General features: G+C 31.4%; 1 long non-coding RNA gene across 1 annotated transcript; it reads right to left on the reverse strand.

The window, feature by feature from the left end:
- Nucleotides 1–2,591: 2,591 nt before the first annotated feature.
- Nucleotides 2,592–20,028, reverse strand: LOC130891670 (uncharacterized). The gene is made up of 2 exons (XR_009058941.1): nucleotides 19,943–20,028; nucleotides 2,592–2,836 (listed from the first exon to the last, which is right to left on the reverse strand). It is a non-coding gene; the product is annotated as an uncharacterized LOC130891670 (long non-coding RNA).
- Between the last annotated feature and the right edge of the window lie 845 nt (nucleotides 20,029–20,873).

Consider the following 20,873-nt stretch of genomic DNA (forward strand, 5'->3'; position numbering starts at 1 on the left):
TTCGACAATCCAGAGACAAAATAACATGGATAACAAGAAATAGATGCACGCGCTTTCCCTTAACATCTAAACATAAAAAACAATTCATTAAGAGTAGAACAATGGTTACTTTTTTTTGGGTCAACAAGGTGTATTTTTTGTTGATTTTTTACAATAATAATGAAAGAAATCGTTAATTGTCTAGATTAGGTTTTACCCCTCCGATTTCGTTAAAATATTATTATGTTATAGAGAAAATTATGCTGAAAAATTTGATGTATATATGTAGGGCGCGGAAATCATCCCTTCACATTGAAATTTTTCTGGAACTTTGAAGATCCAGAAAAAGAAAAATAATTTATACATCAGAGTTTAGCTTCGCATGTCTAACCTAACCTAACCTAACCTAACCTAATCTAACCTAACCTAACCTAACCTAACCTAACCTAACCTAACCTAACCTAACCTAACCTAACCTAACCTAACCTAATCTAACCTAACCTAACCTAACCTAACCTAATCTAACCTAACCTAACCTAACCTAACCTAACCTAACCCAACCTAACCTAACCTAATCTAACCTAACCACTAATTTTAACTAAAAATATTGATAGAATATCAATCTATAAACAGTAATACAAAAAAATTCATAGAATTTTATCTTTTTCATGGTCAAACACGAATAAAAGAAAAACGAATATTGATAGATTTACTAACCATAGTTGTATGTAAACAAACTAGACTAAATTTTCTGCAAATTTTATGATTCATGATGTAATCATTAGGTAATGAAGACATGCGAAGGTAAACTTTGATGTATAAATTATTTTTCTTTTTCTGGAATTTCAAAGTTGAAAAACTATGGGAAGGGAGGATTTCCGCGCCCTACATATATATATATCTAATTTTTCAGCATAATTTTCTCTATAACATACTAATATTTTAACGAAATCGGAGGGGTGTAGCCTAATCTAGATAATTACCAAGAAATCCACTCTGCAACTTTACATAGACCCTGTGGAGCCATGCAAAATAAACGAAGACGCCTGCATCTAGCGTTGTTATATCACACTTTCAATCCTGATTTAACACGCAGTGACTATTACCTTTTTCAATATATGAAGATGTTACGTATCTAAATCTTCAAGGTGTTCTAATATTGGCTAATTTGATGGTAAATAATTATCGATTACAGAAAATGGATAGTAAGTATTTTCGAATAATTATTTTGTAATTATACACCCAGAGTGCATTAAACCGAAGGTAAGAATTATATTAATCATAAAATGACCTAAACATGTTTAGAATCCTGCCAACTTCGAAATTGAGGCTTGAAATATATCATGTTTTTGATTTAAGTAGCATGGATTCAAATCTATAAATTTTTATAGAATCTCTGTATTCTATAGATTTATTGAGTGAGAAAATAGATCGTATAAATATAAATATCTTGTTGACACCTCAATGGAGTAGTGACTGCATTGTTGGTAGAGTGCATCGAAACACCTTTATGTTTGTCCTATATATAATCGCTTATTATAGGGAATTTAATTGCGTTATCATTTTCTTTAAATATAACTTACCTTTTAAGTACACATAATAGTCATAACTTAAATCAGGAGTCGGCAACCTCTTTACAAATTGGTGTTCATGTTCAATTTTGGATAAAGCCAAGGACAAACCGAATGCTGGAAGCAATGGAAATGTCTCTTTCTCCAGGCAAATAGATTTATCTTGCAAACTAACTTAATAATTTCCGTTATTATCCTGAAGTTCTAAAACACATAACCTAACCTAACCTAACCAAAAATTTTGCTTAATATTTCTATGTATCGTGAATGAACACTTTTATTTCCACTTCAGGGAATCAAACGTTTTTGAACAGTTTGGCTTAGGTTTTGTTCGCCGAGATGATTTGTTACATGAGTTAGGAAAATACTTTCCTCATTATCCTGCTTAGGAAATACTTGGGCTTGATTTTTTATTACAAAAATGACATCGTTTCTTCTTCAAACATTCTACAAATCCAGAAAGTACTTTACCACGATTTAGCCCACGTATTCACCTTCCACATCTTGGAAAAATAACTTGAATTATTTTTGTGAATGTGTAAAGCAAGGAATGTTTGTGTAATTTCAAGACTGGATTCATTTACTTGTTCCTTCTCTTGACTAATTTCGTATATATCAAGCAACTACGTCGGATTGTATCAGTTTTATTAGCATTATCCTCAAACCGGGGCTTATGTATTATTTGAATGTCTGCAATAGTATGTTTTCACGACAGATCGCTCGATTTCTTTGCTCTACGAAACCATTATCACGTCTTTTCTTTTCTAGAATCGGTCCATCGCGGTGGTATTGTTCTAGCCTTCACTATTAGACACCAAATTTCACACAGTCATGCGTGTCACTGCCAGGCTTGCAAGTCTCACACGCGTGCTGTAGGTTGCCGTCCCCTGCCTTAAGAGAGCTTCAAAGAAATTTGATAGTTAATAGACTTGTTTCCCAGATATTTTCTTTCACATAGACAATTCTATAGATCAAGTTCTTGAAAAATTCGTAACATTATATTATATATTTTGAAATCTTAGACCAAATAAATGCACAAAATAACGTTGAAAAATGTTTATTATTTTTTAAAACATTTTAGAAAAAGGTGAAGATATGTGATGCTTATATTGTTCACAATAATGGTGGAAGGGTTGGTAGGTTTGGAAAAATATTCGATATATTGAGAAAAGGAAATGGAAATAATAGAGGTGGGACGGGAAAAAGTGGAAGAAAACGCAGTTGTCGCTTTTCTCGTTTTTGTGTTGATGCTGCTTCGGTTTCATAAATTGCCATTAGGATGAAACCTTAAACAACAGAAAATACCCATGATTATGAAACGATAAAACTATATAGTATTATGAAACAAATTAGACATGTAATTTAATCAAATGTAGACTTCAAATAAAAGTATGGTGAAAATTTAAAAATCGAGCTAAAATATGAAAAATAAAACATTGAACCAAATTCTTACCTAAGGATATTAAAATAGAAATAAATAAGATCTTCATTTTGTTGAAAAGCAAAAACTAAGTATAAATTATTTTACTTAAACTCGCGTTTTTATATAAAAATATGAGCTACTTATTCATAAAATATGATAATTAAAATTCTGACCCAGAAATTTTTTATTAAAATTAAATTTTTTAATCAGTGAAAAGAGCACAGACCTTTATAACTAAAAATACACCGTTTTGTATTTATTATTTGATAGAAAAAGAACTTTTCCTCTTTTGAAATTAGTTTTATCCAAATTTATAAAGAATGCGAATATTTTGTTCCTATATATTTCTATTATTTAATACCATTTTCAAATCTGTTTAATGCATCTTCATACACAATACTCGATTTAGTCGATAATATATCATTTTCTACATTTCCCATTGGATCAGAAGGTGTATCATGTAATTCAGAATCGGACATTTGACTTTATTGAACAATTATTTTATAATTATTATATTTTGTTTTCAAGAATAAGACTTTCTTGGTAACAATTGCACAGCTAGGATACATCACGAGGAGCAATTATTCAGCAAATCAAAATCGAAAAAGGAATGGGACAAAATATATTCTTTCTGTCGCCATCTTTGTTTAATATTTTAATATATTGGATAATGAGGGAAACAACCTTTTTGCAAAACATGCGAGCCAAATTCAACAAGCTACATAATTACCAACACCAGTAAACAACAAAAACAACAGATGCCTACGAAGTATTATCAAAATTTTTTGGAATTAATAATGAACCCTCCTAATGACCAGATTCGTTTGAGAATAACTTTGTATATCAAGATCTTGTTCTCAAGATGTAGCTTGGAGTTTCGCTCGATAATTCAGTAGAGTTTATGCACCTTGAGACCAAGTTGTTTCCTTTCAGTGAAGACGTGTTTTTCCACGTTAGTCTTCGGTCCAAGTGAATTCCGAGGTATTTTATTCCCGTTGTGGTATTTCCTTGGCGTTTAGACTCACGGGTGGGAAATTTCATTCTATTTGTACCGCTTTTGTTTCATTGACTTTTATTCCCCACAATTTTAAAAAGTAAAAAGTAAAAGTGTGGATGCAATTTAAGGGTCTTCGTGCGAAGATCAAACGGCAGTATCGTCGGCGAATGTGGCCGTTAAGACGTTGTTAGAACATAACATAACTTAACAGGCATTTAATTATAATAGAACAGGCAAAAGAAAAAGAGGCAGATATATACATGAATAAGAAGTATCGAGAGAACTATAACAGATAAACATGAAAAGAGGCTAGAGAAATAGCTGAAAACAGAAGGAAATTGAGAACCTGTATCAACGAAATCCACTCCGCTTGAGGTAAGCGACCTCATCGTTTTACCACAGCTGCTGAAACACTGACTGATGCATTTTGCTCTTGAAGCAGCTCTATGACGTCGGTGATGGATAATTTTGTTTTATTCACTAAACCTTGGACGTTTCTTATCATTATAATATGATCGATCAATAGTTTTGGAGCAATTTTATTATAACTTGCTTCCTTTTTTCCTCTTGACATTGTGTTTCCACCAAATAAGGGCAATGAAAGCTTATGCACAACTCTTTACTATGAGGATTCAAGCCCATGCTTGATTGCCTTTGATGAATCTTCCTTTCTACTTTCAGCCTTGAGGTGAAAGAATGCTCTAATGCTAGTCAAGATCTCTTCAACTTTTTTACTATTTTCAGCGTTTTAGTAGTATGTTGTCGATAATTTGGGTTTTTAACATATTTAAAAATTACTTTATAAATTTAGGTTGAATTGTATTTTATTATAACTTGAAATATAAATCGCGAATATATTTGAATAATAATACTTGACAAAAAACGTGTTTCTATTGGTTACTGGGGTTGTGACGTAAAAAGTAAGTAAATACTTAAACGTGGTCGCCGCGTGTCGCATTTCAAACGCCATTCTGTTGTTGTGAGTGGAGGAAATTGATTGCTTAGTGCGATTTGTGTTTTTGTAAGGGTTTCAAAGACTATTCTAATTGAAATGATGACCGAAATAGGATTTATCGAAGCAAGATCGGACAATCTACTCAAGGTAGATGCATTCATGGTTGCTACGTTCTTTGCTATTTCACGAAATACCTTCTTTCGATCTTTCCTGCAATCAATTTTGGTTGGAACAGATCTTTCCTGTAATCGCATAATCCCTTCTTATAGCTTTAAATTATTATTTCCGTCGATTTTCCTCTCGAGGGACTAGTGTTTGTACATTCTGGTACAATGCCCCAACTATATGTCATCTTGTATTCTAGAAATTGAATACTCACAGCAGTGTTAGTGTTTTTTTTTAAAGAATACCTACAACTCTGCTTAAACTGTTTTTACTTCTAACCTCACTTAAGTCTGTTTACTTACTTTCTACGTCACATATCGTCACGTGACAACAAATGCGTTTTGGCGCGTCATTCAGATATTTAAATTTATTTCTATGAACTAATATACCGTTTAAAAAACATTGAAAAATAGTGTTTGATTAAGAAGGATATACTAAACGTAGTTAAGGTATGAAAAAAAGTATGCAGTTGTTGATCAACCTTATTATTTATCCTTCATCTGAAAAAAATGTAGGAAGCTATAAGAAGCACTAATTTTTCAAATGGAACTAAGATAACTAATACACAAGATTTATTCGTCGTTGAATTAATTGAGAATAGCTTTGGATATTATTTCAATAACATTTTTCAATTCTACATGTATGTTTTGCATTGCTTTCGGTAACATGTTGGAAATACTGCTAGTATGCCGGATGATAACTATTCAAATTACCATGTGGCCTGCAGATAATTTTGATTGCAATGTAAAAGTAGATTATTAAATATGTCAAACTTTCGCTTGTTTATTTTAACTTTACAGTCTACTTTATGATAATATGCGAACTTGGGTTAAAAGTTTATTACGGAACTAAAAGTATGCTTAATAAAATAACATCTATTAAACTGGAAGGCAGCTCATTTTGATTATATAATTTCGTATTATTAGAACCTGATAGTAGAATCAAAATCACAATGAAATATACTAGAATTGTAGGGAAAAAAATTTGAATTGATTTTTTCTAATGACGACCATATTACTAGTAATAGGGTACGTTCCATCAAACTCGCAATACTTTCGATGAAGACAACTGAAGTTCCCATTCTATTAAAGAAAAAAGATGGATGTTGTAGACGAAACGAAGAACTTGAGAGCTGTTGGCTTATGAATTTAAGGCTTGGTGAAAACATCCAGTTTGGAATAAACATAATCCGCATGTATTGGCGTTGAACTTGATTCAATGTGAATTCTAGTCAATTTTTTGTTTTGATAATGTTTGACACGAAGTGTTCTGTACAATATCAAAAATAGAATGGTTCTTTAAAATTATATTCTTTGTCAAATTTCAAGATAAACATGCGGAACGACTCCCAATCAACTCAGAGGTACCAGAGGGAAGTTTATTTGGAACTACAATTTAATTCATATATAATTATGATCTATAAAATACTAGAAAAATAAAAAGTTATTTAAATACTCCGTAGAATTTGTAAGAGAGCTTGAATAAAATTCAAGTCAAACGTAAATTACTCACGTAACATATGCTTTATGTAAAGACAAATGCCCACCAGTGAACAACAAGAAAATGAGACCTGGGTATGTGCTTATATAGAAGATCAATATGGCGAAGTCATATCGTCACAAAAAGGAAGCAACTAGGTATTATATTAAGAGAAAAGCGAATTGGCAGAACCTCCCGACTGAAAATGGAAAATAAACTGCTCCTCTTCAAGATTATATATAGAATTGAACTCTAGAGTACTGCCAGTAACTCCTCCAAAGGTTTTGGAATAAAAGTTTAAGTTACAGTTCAAAAATAAGTAAACTAACTGAAGAAAATATAGAGGTACGTCGACTTGAAAGATTCAAATCAAATGAGCTTGTAAAATCAAAGCTGTCAATTATAACTTATAGTTCGTGTTGTTATACAAACTTCTTTTGGTTAAAGAAGATCCTTATGGAAGGATACTTCCTCATTACCGTAAAATATGGATGCACTGTTACTGCGATGCTTCGAAATTTCGACAAGCATTATTTGAATTACTGTTATGTTCTGATGAGAACTCACTCTGATCCACGCGATCTTGGGTGGTACGTTATGGATGGTATTATGGACGTGTATGATTTCTATAAGTTTTAGTGTTAATTTGAGAAAACTGAATCTTGAAGAATGCTAGAACGTTTTTTTTTTCTAAGGTGTTTTATACGAAGGGAACCAATAATAAACGATGTATGAAACGATTACTATTTGGAAATACAGGACAAAAAAATAATTCCATCTTTCCTGTGACAAGAGCATTCCCATACATCCATTCTAGTTTTGCATGAAATTATCAGATTTGTCATATAAACGCTTTAAGATTTTATTTTGTTCAATAACTCAGTATTAACAACTTAATAGATTTTACCCGCGGCTTCGCTCGCATCGAATCCATTAAATAAGTATTAGAACTCATTATAATAGAAAAGAACGAACTCTGAAGCTATATTAGAACCTGAGATATAGATCTTTGAATGTAGAAAAATTGCCAAAAACCTACAAAAATCCATAACTCCACATTGAATGTCCGCGCCTAGCTCCTCTCCAACTCAACCGATTTAAGTGTTCAAAAACTCAAAAGAAAGAAGGTGTTTCGGCGAGTGTTCTTAAACCAAAACGAAGTCTCTATCTTGAATAGAACCTGAGATATTGAGGATAGAACGTGTGTATGTGAAAAACTCCCAGTAATGTACAGGGGGAAATCGCATTTAAGTATAACTTGAGAATGGTGAAAATTAGATAAAATCCGATGGTTGATGGCTGATCTGTGCATCAATGCCTTTCATTGAAAAAAAAAAAAATTAAGCAAATCGGTTGTGTAGAACGCCTGAACGGACTCGGAATGGAAATCATCAATTTTTTTATTAACAACCTATAGTTTACTATGTAAACTTCAGATTTCGTATTCAAATTTTGAGGAAAACGATGTACAGATCTTAATGATTTATTATTTCCAATTAAACTTATTCTAATGAAGGACATTTATTTTTTCCACAATGAACACTATTATGAATGAATTTTTCTTTGATAATAAATCCTGAATATCCCTTTTAAATTAAAAGTAGAAATCTGAAGGTAAACTATTTATGTATTAGAATTATCACAAACTTTTTTTATTCCATCAGATAACCCAATAATTTCATTTACATACTCCAAGCATCACAGTTAACATCAGCAGTTTAAAAATAATAAGTACTACTTTCTAACAGCGTGAATAAATAGCTTTAAGAAATTGACTTTACAATTTTTTATTCTCTTCGCTTTGTGATTGAGAAATTTACGAGGTTTGATGGTTTTGCCTTGCCTCAGACCAATTGACGTCTTTGCAGTCCTAATGCGTCTCGCAATAAGCATTTTCCCCGCTGTTTTTGTTTCATCGCCTCACGAACTTTTGGAATTAAATTGGCATAAGGAGCAACTATATTTGTTGCAACGTTTTGCAACATAACACTAAAATAACGCTTCCAGCATCGCAAAATATGATTCCCTGAGATTTTATCTTGAATTTCTTTGGAAACTACCACTCCTTACTTCACATTTTGGTCGCTACATAGATAGTAGTGATTTATTGGTGTGTATTTATTAACAATCGTGGTACCCATCGTACAAAAAAATTTTTCATGTCCAATTCTATAGTAATTATCATATGTACCACATGGTAAGATAGACCAGAGTCTTTTTGTAGTTTTTTCACCCCTAGATTTAATCAGGTCAATTTAGACATAAATTCTCAACTCCCATCAAGCAGAAAATCAGTAAAATTGTTTAAAATTCAATTGAACAAAGAATTTGAATGTCCATCATTTCCCTGTTTGGAAAAATTTTATTCAAGGTCAAAGGTCAAAAAAATGAGTTTTTCGCAATTTTCAGCAAAACGGTGAGTTTTATCATAAAAATACTTTAGACAAAAATTGTAGATCATGAAATTATCTACAAAAAACGTGAAAATACTTTTTTTCCTGTGAGGCACCGATTCTGAGATATAATGATTCAAAAAGTTGTTCGACGATGTTGTTCTGCAGCTTTGATATTTCTCTTGCAATCATTCTAACCATTAAATACGACAGTAAATCTGAAACATTATAACTTTTGAATCGTTATATCTCAGAAACGGTGGCTCGTAGGAAAAAAAGTATCAATACTTTTTTTGTAGATAATTTTATGATCTACAATTTTTGTTGAAAGTGTTTTTATGATAAAACTCACTGTTTTGCTGATAATCGCGAAAAACTAATTTTTTTTACCTTGGACCTTGAATCAATTTTTCCCATAAGCGGAAATGATGGGAAACATTTATTTTCAATTGTATTTGGGAATTTATGTAGCTTCACTTTTATTTTTTCGTCTAATTTGACCGGGCTATTATCCTTATTCACTGTTCACTCTTATCTTATTATTTATATATTATAGTGACCAGAATTACCAAATTAGGAAATTTGAAGACTGCTTTAGATATTAAACTAAACACAACTATTTCACTCTAATAAATTTTAACTTGATTGGATGTTTTCCCACGAACAACTTTTCCTTACATTGAGATAGTACTTCTCCCATTTATTCTCCATGTTGTGATTATTAGTTGACATTTATATAGCTTCTCTCTAATTGGACCGGACTAATTATAAACATTTTTAAGTACGGGAGCAGCTAAAAATGCTATACATATACGGACAATACCATCTTTCCCGTAGGCCATATTCCATTGCAGATTTCTTTAGTGTATCCTTGTAAATTCCGTGCGTTAATCGATTATAGGGTGATTAGAAATAATTTTTTTCATTTATAAATGGGTATAGAAAAGATGAAGTTCCAAACCCAAACTAGTTCATGCACCGACAAACGTTTCGATAAGATAAAAATCGAGTTGTTGAGTTAATCATTAACATGCAGACAACGTGCAAAATAAACCTGCGGGGAACTAACAGGTAAAACATTTTAAGAGCGACAAATGAAGAGAAATAGCACACAATAAAAGTTACTTAAACGTTCACCTAGACTAGTTGAGAGTCAGTACAGTGGAAAGTGAAATATTATAACAAAATATTTTTCCTCATTATTTCCAACTGAACTTGTGGAACTAACAAACTGGTAAAATTCTTACTAAATAAAAATAAAAGCAATGCTCATATTCGTTTTGAAAATAATGATCAATAACAAAAACTACAGATGGGATTATTGTACCAGATATCGCAGTATCAGTAATTCCAATATAGCGTAATTAAAAAGAATATTCGATTACGGGTGAGTATCCAATGGGAAATTATTTACTGCGAAGCTCCAATTCGATTTTATTTTTTTTAAATTAACGCATATTGTATGAATACTCGAAAATTTAAATGAAGTAAAACTTAAAAAATCGTTCGCGGAATGAAATTGGAAATATTGTTTGAAAATTTTTGATTGTTTACTCTATTCTATCAAAATAAAAATTAAATAGATCATCTCCATGATCGAGTACTGGACGTGTGGTTGATTTACGCCAGGAACAATGACGAAGAAAAATTTTCGTAACTTCACAGTGATTGTTCACTTTTATTTTGTATACAGGGTGATTATTGATTAGAGTGATAAAGTTCAGTGCCTCCTTTGTCGTTTTAGATATCAATTTGAACATTTGAGAGATTATAGCCACTATTAGTCTTCGCAATTTGAAATTATTTACAATCTGACTATGATTTATTTATTAGTTGGTACTGTAGAGGTTGAATTACAAATAAAAAGAAAAAACGAGTATATAACAAAGAAATTAAAGGAACAAAATATTAAAAAACTATCCTATCTACTACAGTATACAGTACACCTTTTGGGGTTAACGCAATGTGTGTTCAAAATGTCCTTCAAAGACATCTGTGCATGATTGAAAGCGATAATTGAGAGTTAATCACATTACGAAGCATTTCTATAGAAACATTTCGGAATTAATCCCGTATTCTCTTCATTATGTCATCCCTTGTTGTTGAAGATATTTTTTTTACATTCCATTATTAATGTGAACCCAGAAAAACGAGTCCATTGTATTGAAATCTGGTGATGTTGGTTGCCACTGTACTGGACCATTTGCTCCGATCCTTTAACCAAGAAATAGTTCGTTCAATACAATTTCCAAAAAAATATTGTCCTACTAGACATTCAACAACCATCTATTTTGATTATGTATCACTATGTGATATGAATTATTTTATAAAAATGGTGTCTGTTAACACAACCAGTTTTATTAAACGTGGCTGCATCTCCAAATAAAATATAGTCGAAAATAACTATCTGTTGATCAACTTTTCGTATAGTCCACCTAAAAAATGTCTTTTTCCAAAATCAACTTCAGTTAATTCCTGTTGCAACATCTGCAATATCCAGAAGAACACCGCTGGAGGCTCTTCCACTGTCTAGAGAATCATTGAAGCAACACAACCTTCGAGCAGGTTACCAAGGAGGACAAGTTTATGGGCAGTGATGCAAAAAATCCCGGAACCTTCGGCGATTCGTGGTGTAGTTCTGTATTTTGGGAATCATTTTGGACAACGAGCCTAACTATTCAAAATTCACTTGCAATCCTATTAAAGTGTGAATGTAAACAATAGTGTGTTTTGGATCCGGAAAACGACTGAATCTTAAACCGAAACTCACTCATTGTAATTTTGTAGAATTTCTAGATTTTTTTCAGTGAAACAGTTTTCTATTCAAGTTTGTCTTTCTTGTTTCTGCAGGTCCCTTTTAACAAACAGACACTATTTCTCTTTGAACCTAAACCAAATAACCAAACACTCATAACTCGAGAATGGCTAGACGGATCGGCGGCAGCACTCAGATTGTATCCAAGGAGTTTATGTATCAAGCGACATCTAATAATCATTAAGTACAAGGTTGAAGCCCTTAACCTCCGGACTATTATATATGAATAAAATATAACACGTTAATCATATCTTCTTCCATTTAAAACCATTCAAAAAAATCGTGAATAAAGTGATTAATAATGAAAAGAACGAGTTATCGAACAGTCTCTTATACTTTACAAATGTAAACACTGCTTGATTGGTAAATGACCCCTTTAATTTTCGGCTTTATTGTATCGAATCCTTGTTTGAAATAACGGTTCCACCCCTGGTTTCCGACTTTCTTCCTAACATTTATAACAATTTCCGCATATTATTTCCGACGTACGATCCAACGCATTTCGAAACCGGACAAATAATTTAATTCCGTTCGCAGTTTGACGCCCAATTACGTACCGAGTAATTGAAACCCAGCAAATAATTAGACTGTCACTTGTCTTGGTAGGAGGGAGGCGAGAACGGAGGCGCCGAAGTGACGACGTCGCCTGGCCCGCAGAAAAAGGGCACCAACCACACGAACGTACATACAAGAAGGCTTCTCAAATATATACTATATATATTCCACGTGTTGATTTGAATATATGATACGAATTAATGTCTTGCAGTTAAATTTAATTATCTTGTAGTTTATTAGGCTTCTGAAAATATCAGAAACCCTTATGTAAACATAACTCGTTATCACAATTAACCAAAACTAAAATTAATCTATTACCAATTAATTAATTGTTGTTTTAAGACGATGGCTCTTCCATCACCTCTTAGGGATGGGAAATATTAGTACTCACAAAAATAGATATGGACGCTTGACCAATAAGAAAATTCAAGTATATTATGATTGATTTGATGTTACTGTTTCTTACCGTTCATATCCTAAAATTTACATATAAGTCTTAAATTTTTTCATTATCATTTTACTTTGAACTCCAAGTAGCCTTATATTCTACCACCAAAAAGGGGAGGCGATGCAAAAAGACAAATACAATCTTATATAAGGTTGGTATATCAACATTTACACGCTGAATTCTGAAATTTTCCATCTAGCAGGTTTGTTCCAAGGTTACACTCTAAGACCACCATCATATTATCTTCTTCTTGAGGAAAATTTGATCCATGATCACTGAATAGGGCCTCTTCAGGAAAGAACTAATATTAGACTAGTAGAATCTACACGATATCTTCGGATCACAAGTTGAATTGATAAATCAGCAGAGAAATTGCAGACATGAAAAACTATGATGCTGCTTGCTACTTTAAGAGTAGAATTTGTAGTAGTGACCTAGTGGAACAAGTAATTGAGTTCCATTAGAACCAATTTCTATAAAGTACTCAAACCTTAAGATCTTAAAAGGTCAAATTATGAAAAAGTTAGTTTATGTAAAGACCTGGACGAGCTTCCACGCGTCAGCACAATTTTATAGGCTTGCAACGTGGAAACGCAATTTCATGAAAAAATGATAGCTCACATTTTCAATGTGGACTCGGTCATTTCGGGCATCGGAGAAGAGCGACAAGAAGAGGAAGTGCCACTCAAAATGCAAACGAAGGTGATTGGAGAACAGCGGCCAAGATGATGACACTCAACAAGAGAGAAAGAGAGAGGGATGAGCTGAATTCGAAAATTCTGTACTAAACGATTTGTGTGAGGAAGAAGGAAAAATCCTCAAGAAGCTGCGTTTTAAAAGTAAGGAAAAAGTTGCCCTAGCCAGGGGGAAACATCTATGACCAAGTGAAATCAAACGTTTTAAATGTTTTGTTGAAAATGTTAGAGAGTATGGTAGATAGGTCCATCACAGACGTGCATTGGTATCAGTTGGGTAAATTCATGGAGACTGGTTTCTACAACGTTGGAAAATACATCGAGAAAGCACGTCACCAGAAATGCGCAATTCTTTTTTATCAATATAGGAGAAGCATTTTATGATACTCCATTTGACTCTATAAACAGAATGATTCAAAATAGAGAAATTTGTTGTTGGTGATCTTCACACCAGCACGATACCAACACTAACAAATACACTGTCTAACGTTCACTTGCAGTAAAGTAAATTATATTGAAAACTATTGAATGTGGTTTACATAGTTCAATAAATGTCAAATTTCTGTTGGCTTTTAAGTTTATTCGATTTGTTTGGTTTATTAGAAATTGGATATAATTTGTTCTACTCCAAAGAGACGCTTCGTTTACGTTTCACTTTATTTTTCGACAAATGAGAAATATGAAAGTTAATCTGGAAATTGTATCTTTGATTAAGAAAACCTTCCTCCCTACTACTTTATCAAATTGATACTTGTATCGAATAGGATGGTTAATTTTCCTCATGACTTGATATCTGCAAGAATTAATTGATTGTAATGGTATTTTTTCTGTTAGGATATGTTTGATCCTTTTTCAAAGTAAGCCGCAGCGTGTGAATCCAGCTTTCTAAAACACGCAGATTTCAATATTTCTATCTATTAGTCTATTTTCAATGTCAACGTTTTAATAATTGATCTAATAGTATAGATGTTGTTTCATAATTCATATTGCTGTGAATTAGTTCAAAAATACTAAGTTATGTCCGGCATATCAATTAAAAAATGCTGCAATTCACTTATCTATTTTTTGCTTCGACATGTTTGTCGATTATCCTCATGAATGGATGTATTTTCACAAATGATTCATATCAACCCCTTTGTTCACCCTCAACATACTTCACAATTTCGAATAGACAGTCAATACACCCCGACATTTTGAGATGGTGATCATGATTTAAATATATTATTATGATATTTAATCATAGTTTAGAGGTTAAAAAGGTTTTTCTATTTTTTACTTTCACATATTAAACACATGGTAATAACAAAATTTTCAACAATACATAGCATTTATGTGAATTTTTAAAAAATTGAAAAATTTTGTACAAACGAAATTGATAAAGGTGCCTGACATTACATAATCTGAGTTTATGGATTCGAATCTAACATCTAAAAAGAAAAAACCAACTTTTTAGGTTAGGTTAAGTTAGTTTAGTTTTGGTTAGATTAGGTTAGGTTAAATTTAGTTAGGAGGTTAGGTTAGGTTAGGCTCGTTCTATATCGATGTTTTTTTAGCAGAAATCATACATTACATAAATTATTGTTTTAAAACTCATTATTTTATTCTAAAAGTAAACAGATATGTACATTTTCAGAGAATAACCTCTTACTGGGTACCGAAGTTGAAACGAAAATCAAATTTCCATCGCTTTTCTCTCACAGAAGTTACAGTAAAAGATAGAAACATATGAAATTATGTGCTTCAGTTTTATCTTTCCTATTTCTTCTACATTTTATTTTGAGTCAACATTCTATTTGTCGATACTGAAAGACGATGGTTTAGGTTTCGATATCGATATTGAATCATCGATGTTCATGAACAATTTAACGATGTTTGATGAACATTAATGAATCGTTTGCATCCCTATCAATAACAGCTGTAGAATCACTTCTCATAGCTCGGCTCCTTTTTAATTACGCAATGAATGTTTGTATATTTTTAGTTATCGCATTCAACTCAACCTATATCTATACCATATCAAGGTGGTCCACAACTACATTTTATTATATCTGCTTCTGCTGTAAATTTCTCAATAATCACTTTTCTAGTCGATGATTTGGAAGAAGAGGGTGATACCAGAAAGCACATTTATTTCTTCCGGAACGTTTTGAATCAAAGCAACAAAATCTGAATCTTTAGAAGATTGACATATTACCTTACTTGCTGATTTCAATTTTCGTAATCAAAAAGGGAAAATTACAAACCTCTAGGGTTTGATTTGGTGAAAACTTGTCATAGACGATTCTTAATTGGAGTTTAAGATTTGAAATTTAATTTTAATATTGGGGTGACGTCAAGTATTAAACCAAAATGTGTCCTTCGTAAGTATTATAAAAAAAACATTTAATAATTTCATAAACATTGAAACCATACAATTTTATCAAAGAGTGATTGAAGTTAATGGATCTGTAAGAAAGACTTAATCCATTTATTCGAAAAAATAAATCAATAAGAACACAGCTACGGGTTTATTGCATCTAGTTCCACTTAATAAAAATCTCGGTCAAGTTGGAAGGAGAAAGCGTTTGTAACCCTTTTAGACGAAATTAGATGAGTGCACCAGATGAGGTCCGAATCTAGTTAGCCGGTTTTATGGACTGACGAAGTTTTTGGACAGGAACGGGTCGAGCCTCCAAACATGTTCTGCTTGCGTAATGAGAATACACAATAGAAACGTCGATTTTTTTTCAGATCGGTTCATTACGTAAAACATCACTTGAGGGTAGCCCAATGAATTAAATATTCTACATCAAAAGGTTACTTAAAACTAGGGTTTGAATGAAATGGGAAGAATATGGTAAATAAGATAATAGATAAGATAAGATAATAATAAAGAATCTGTTAAACTGGATTGATACATAAATTTTTTGAAAAAGCAAACAAAAATCTATAATCATCTCCGGAAACTTTCAAAATATTTATCGGCAATATTAAATGAAGTATTAACAATGAAATTTGTCACAAAACGATCTCTCAGTGGAATGATATGTGTAGATAAATATGCGTTTTTATATCTGAAATATGTACAATTTAATTCACATCAACAAACTTGTTTGATATGATGATATGTAAAATATACTTCTAAAAATTATGTTTTTTTATGCTGTTGTTATTTTAATGAGGGTATTTGCTTTACTAAATAACATTTCAATTGAGAAATTGGAAAGAATTTAATGATTTTAAGTAAACATGAATTTGCTCAAAGAGTTTAACAAGAGATCATATTCACTGTTTTGTTATAGAACATGCGATAATTCAAGAAAATGGCGGTAGTCAGATATCGATTAATAAAAAATGGCTTTTTTTGAAAATTTGTTGGACTTTATTGTTCACAATAACGACTATTATGCCTGTCACTTCATGATTCAACGTATACTGCTTTCGGGGAAACAAATGTTGATTGATGAAAAACTTCATCATTCAACGGCTGAGTAAAATTTTCGCAGAGCGTTCGATTGTAGAACCACATCATCTAATACAGTAGAAGTGTTTTTAAACAACTCACTACTTTTTTATGTATCAAAACCGTGAGTGTTTTATGTTTGTTACAAAAAGATTACAAGCAATCAACATTTCTCATAAGACGTTCGAAATCATGTTTTTGATTTGAAACAGATTCTTAAAATTTTTCAATCAATATATCAAATACCAACGACTCATCTGCTGATTCACATGGTTTTGATTAAAGAGTCTAGTAGTTTTGATAGAAAAATTAGAAAAATTCAGATGATTACGGTGTTGTTATGGTGAGCGTTTTTTGCTGGTTACAAAAAGATAAAGAACAAGATACATCAACATTTCTCATAAGACGTTCAAGATCATGTTTTTGTTTTGAATAGATTTTCAAAATTTCTCAATTAAATTAAAGATTCTAGTAGTTTTGATATCACGATTAAAAAAATTCAGATGATTATAGTGTTGTTAAGGTTATGATTATTGATAATTGTAATAATTGGAATTCAAATAATATTCTAGTTGATCAAAAACAAATGTGAACAAATATGAAAATTTCATATTCCATCATCAATATTTTTGTTATTGTGAAAACTAACAACAATAACCAGGATGAGAACATATTATACTTCATTTGGAACAAAAAACTTTGAAAGAGAACACAACAAACATTCTGTGAGAACTTCTCATTTTTCAAAATAAAAAAAAAATTAAAAAAAAATATTACCGAGTAGTATAGACAGTTTCAAAATGTCTTATCACTTTCCACCATTGAAGGGCGATTATAACCATTTGATTTTGAAATATTTTTAAAATTCACCCCCCTGTTGATACATATTGACTTGTTTTGATGTTTTGTCAAAGCTTTAAAAATAAAAGTTGAGTCACCCGATGTATCGATAGCTAGTTATATATATTTACTTAGATTTTGTTATGTTATTTTCTAGTTAAATCAATTTTCTAGATTAATGAGGAAAATTATACCCAAGACCTAAAAGTTTTCTCTATCATAATTACGTCTTATTTCAATAAATGTGGAAAGATTTTTCTCTGTTTCGCACGCATATTCGTGTAAGAATTACCTTCATTCGTAAACAGTTTCTGGTGATTTTCTATGGTGGGTTGGTAGTACTGAATAACAGTTTCATTTTGACAATTGACTCGACGATGCATTATTAGGTAATGTGTGAGAGATTTTAAGATATTATTCACATGACTTTTGATGAGTTTTACTCAAAGGAAATATGGACAAAACATACAAATATACAGTAAAGAAATTCCTTGTAAAGATTTACCTTGAAATGGTTGGATGTTTTGATATATTGAAATTATTATATATCATTCTATAGATAGGTTACGGCCACGTTCCGCAATTCTGGTGGTGTAAATTGAAGTTCTTTACCCAACTTTCTACTTACAGGATGAGTTTTTTGTGACTTGAGCAAAATTTAAATTCAAATAATGTTTCCAAAGTCAACTGTCAAACGTAAATCAGTGCTACCAACCAACCACATTCGTTACGGTGTAATTTCCCTAATGTATATTTTTAACAATTTTTTTATAAATAAATAATGTTAATACAAGCCGAAACATAGAATATAGACGCTCTCGTGTCCTAATTTGGAACTCTTGGTGGAATGAGAAGCCTTTTGACACACTATATATTAATTATTTGAGCTACATTAGTTATAGAAGAATTTTCAGATTTTATCTTTTATTTTATGTCTTTTTGTTTACATAACGACCAATCACTTTCTATTCACTAGTCTGTCTATATTTTCAAGAGTACTTAACTAACATGAATATGTCATAAATTTTTTCAAAAATTGGAGGATCGTGGTCAAAATTGTATTATAAACCAGATATGCAAACAAATAACGATTTTACACGAAGCATTTTTTATTCAAGCAAACTATCTGTATTTTTTTTATAATTTATTACTTTTCCCGTACGTGAAAATAATTGAGCAAAGAAATTTGTTTTCTGAATATGTAGTACCAAAATTTGGAAAGTTTTTGAGACAGTTTCATCTATGCAATTATTAAAGAAAAAAATCTTGTTGCGCGGCTTTCAAATGATATTTGAATATATTATTGTCACGAACTTGTTAATGACATGGACAGTGAAGCCGGTCCTATTCGACTATAATGGAAGTCTAAAATTTGGCGAACACGCCGCATTCGTTTATTTTTACACATGTTTTCATCGTAGCGCTGATTTGTTCATATTGTTCTTTTAACTAATTTCTAAGAAAATCTTTTCATTTGTTTGTTCACTTTCTAGAATTGTTGAGATATCCTTTTTGGGAAATAATAATAATTTGTTTTTAAGCTAGTACGGACTTTAGTTTATATTTAAAAGTAATAGTGAATGGAACGAATTAGTAAAAAGTAACGGATGGATATAAATAAATTGGTTGAATGAGTATAGTATCTAGTATAAGTGTGTAAATTATTAAGTAAGTAAGAGATAAATCCACTCCACCGTTAGAAATAGTTTAAATTAGTAACAAGAAAAATATTAAATTATTTGGAAAAAAATAGAATGTGTATTTGCCTACATTCTATAAATAAATATAAATAAATTAATATATAAATCTAGTCAAAGGTCAAAATATACGAAAAGAATTGAGGAGTACATACAATGAATACTCTTAACCTATAATTTAAATTTCGAACACGAAATCAAAACATCTAATCAAACATATTAGCACATATAAATTAAATTGGAAATCGATAAAACGGAATAATAATTTTTAGTATCAGGTTTCAATGCTGATGAAACTCAATATAATTCAGAAAAGAAAAGTGCGCGTTATTATTAAGAGGTTCAAGCTATTTCCACCGAACCTGAAGGTTTCATAACCGATATTTGGTAGACCATTTTCTTATTGTTAAGCTCACTACCAACGAGTATTTTTAATTATAAAATTCCCGATTTTAAGGGAGAGAATAATTTAACATCTAAATTCTTACCCGCAGTCGACGACAAGATGGTAGCGTACGGGCCATTGCACTACTATATTGACAACAACGTCAAAAACACTCTAATTGGACACGAGATATTCCATTAAAACAATGGAGCATACTGCTTACGTCAATTCGTTTCTCGAAAATAGATTCTCTGCAAAATTTTACGATCAACAACTTGTTTTCCTAATTAATAAAATATATATTGGGAAACATGGTGAAGCTGAAACTGACGCCCAAGAAAATGAGGATAAAACATATCAATGGCATAGCCGAAGGGAAGAGAGGGTTCCAAATGAGTAATAAAACAATAAAGGACTGGAGCTCAGAGTAGAATTCACTACAAAATTCAGAGGACGAAAAAATATGTTTAGAATGTTTCCTCTTAATTAAATTTCAGAATATACTGTTCGTTTCGTAAACAAAAACACTACTTTATACGTAAATAAATATACACATAATAGCTTCTAACAAACTTTATTCAATATTTGGGAAAGTTTACAGATCAACAAGTAAGTTGTAACTGATATAAATATACAGTGTGTAAAAGTCAAATTGTCAAATTTCTCTTCATTTTAGGAGATATATTTTCTGATTACCGCCCATATTCCAGAAAACAATAACTAAACTAAAGAAGTAATTTCACGTGCAGCATATCACTAAGCGATAGATTGATAGAATATTGGTTAATTATATAACACTAGTTTACAAAAGTTAATGGTTAGTGCCTAAATATATATCTGAGCCCTCAGAACAAGCCATTGCCCAAGGTCATCATAAAATGTTTCTGATTTTGAACGTATATCAATTGAACCAAAATACTTTTCCGAAAATGAGTTGAAAAATCTTGTAATAAATTTAAATGTTTTGAAACAAGCTTCAAATTTGAAAGTAAAAATATATCTGTACCGTCAGAACAAGTCATATTGTCCAAGGT

The sequence above is a fragment of the Diorhabda carinulata genome, chromosome 3 (assembly GCF_026250575.1).
Source record: "Diorhabda carinulata isolate Delta chromosome 3, icDioCari1.1, whole genome shotgun sequence".
NCBI lineage: Eukaryota > Metazoa > Arthropoda > Insecta > Coleoptera > Chrysomelidae > Diorhabda > Diorhabda carinulata.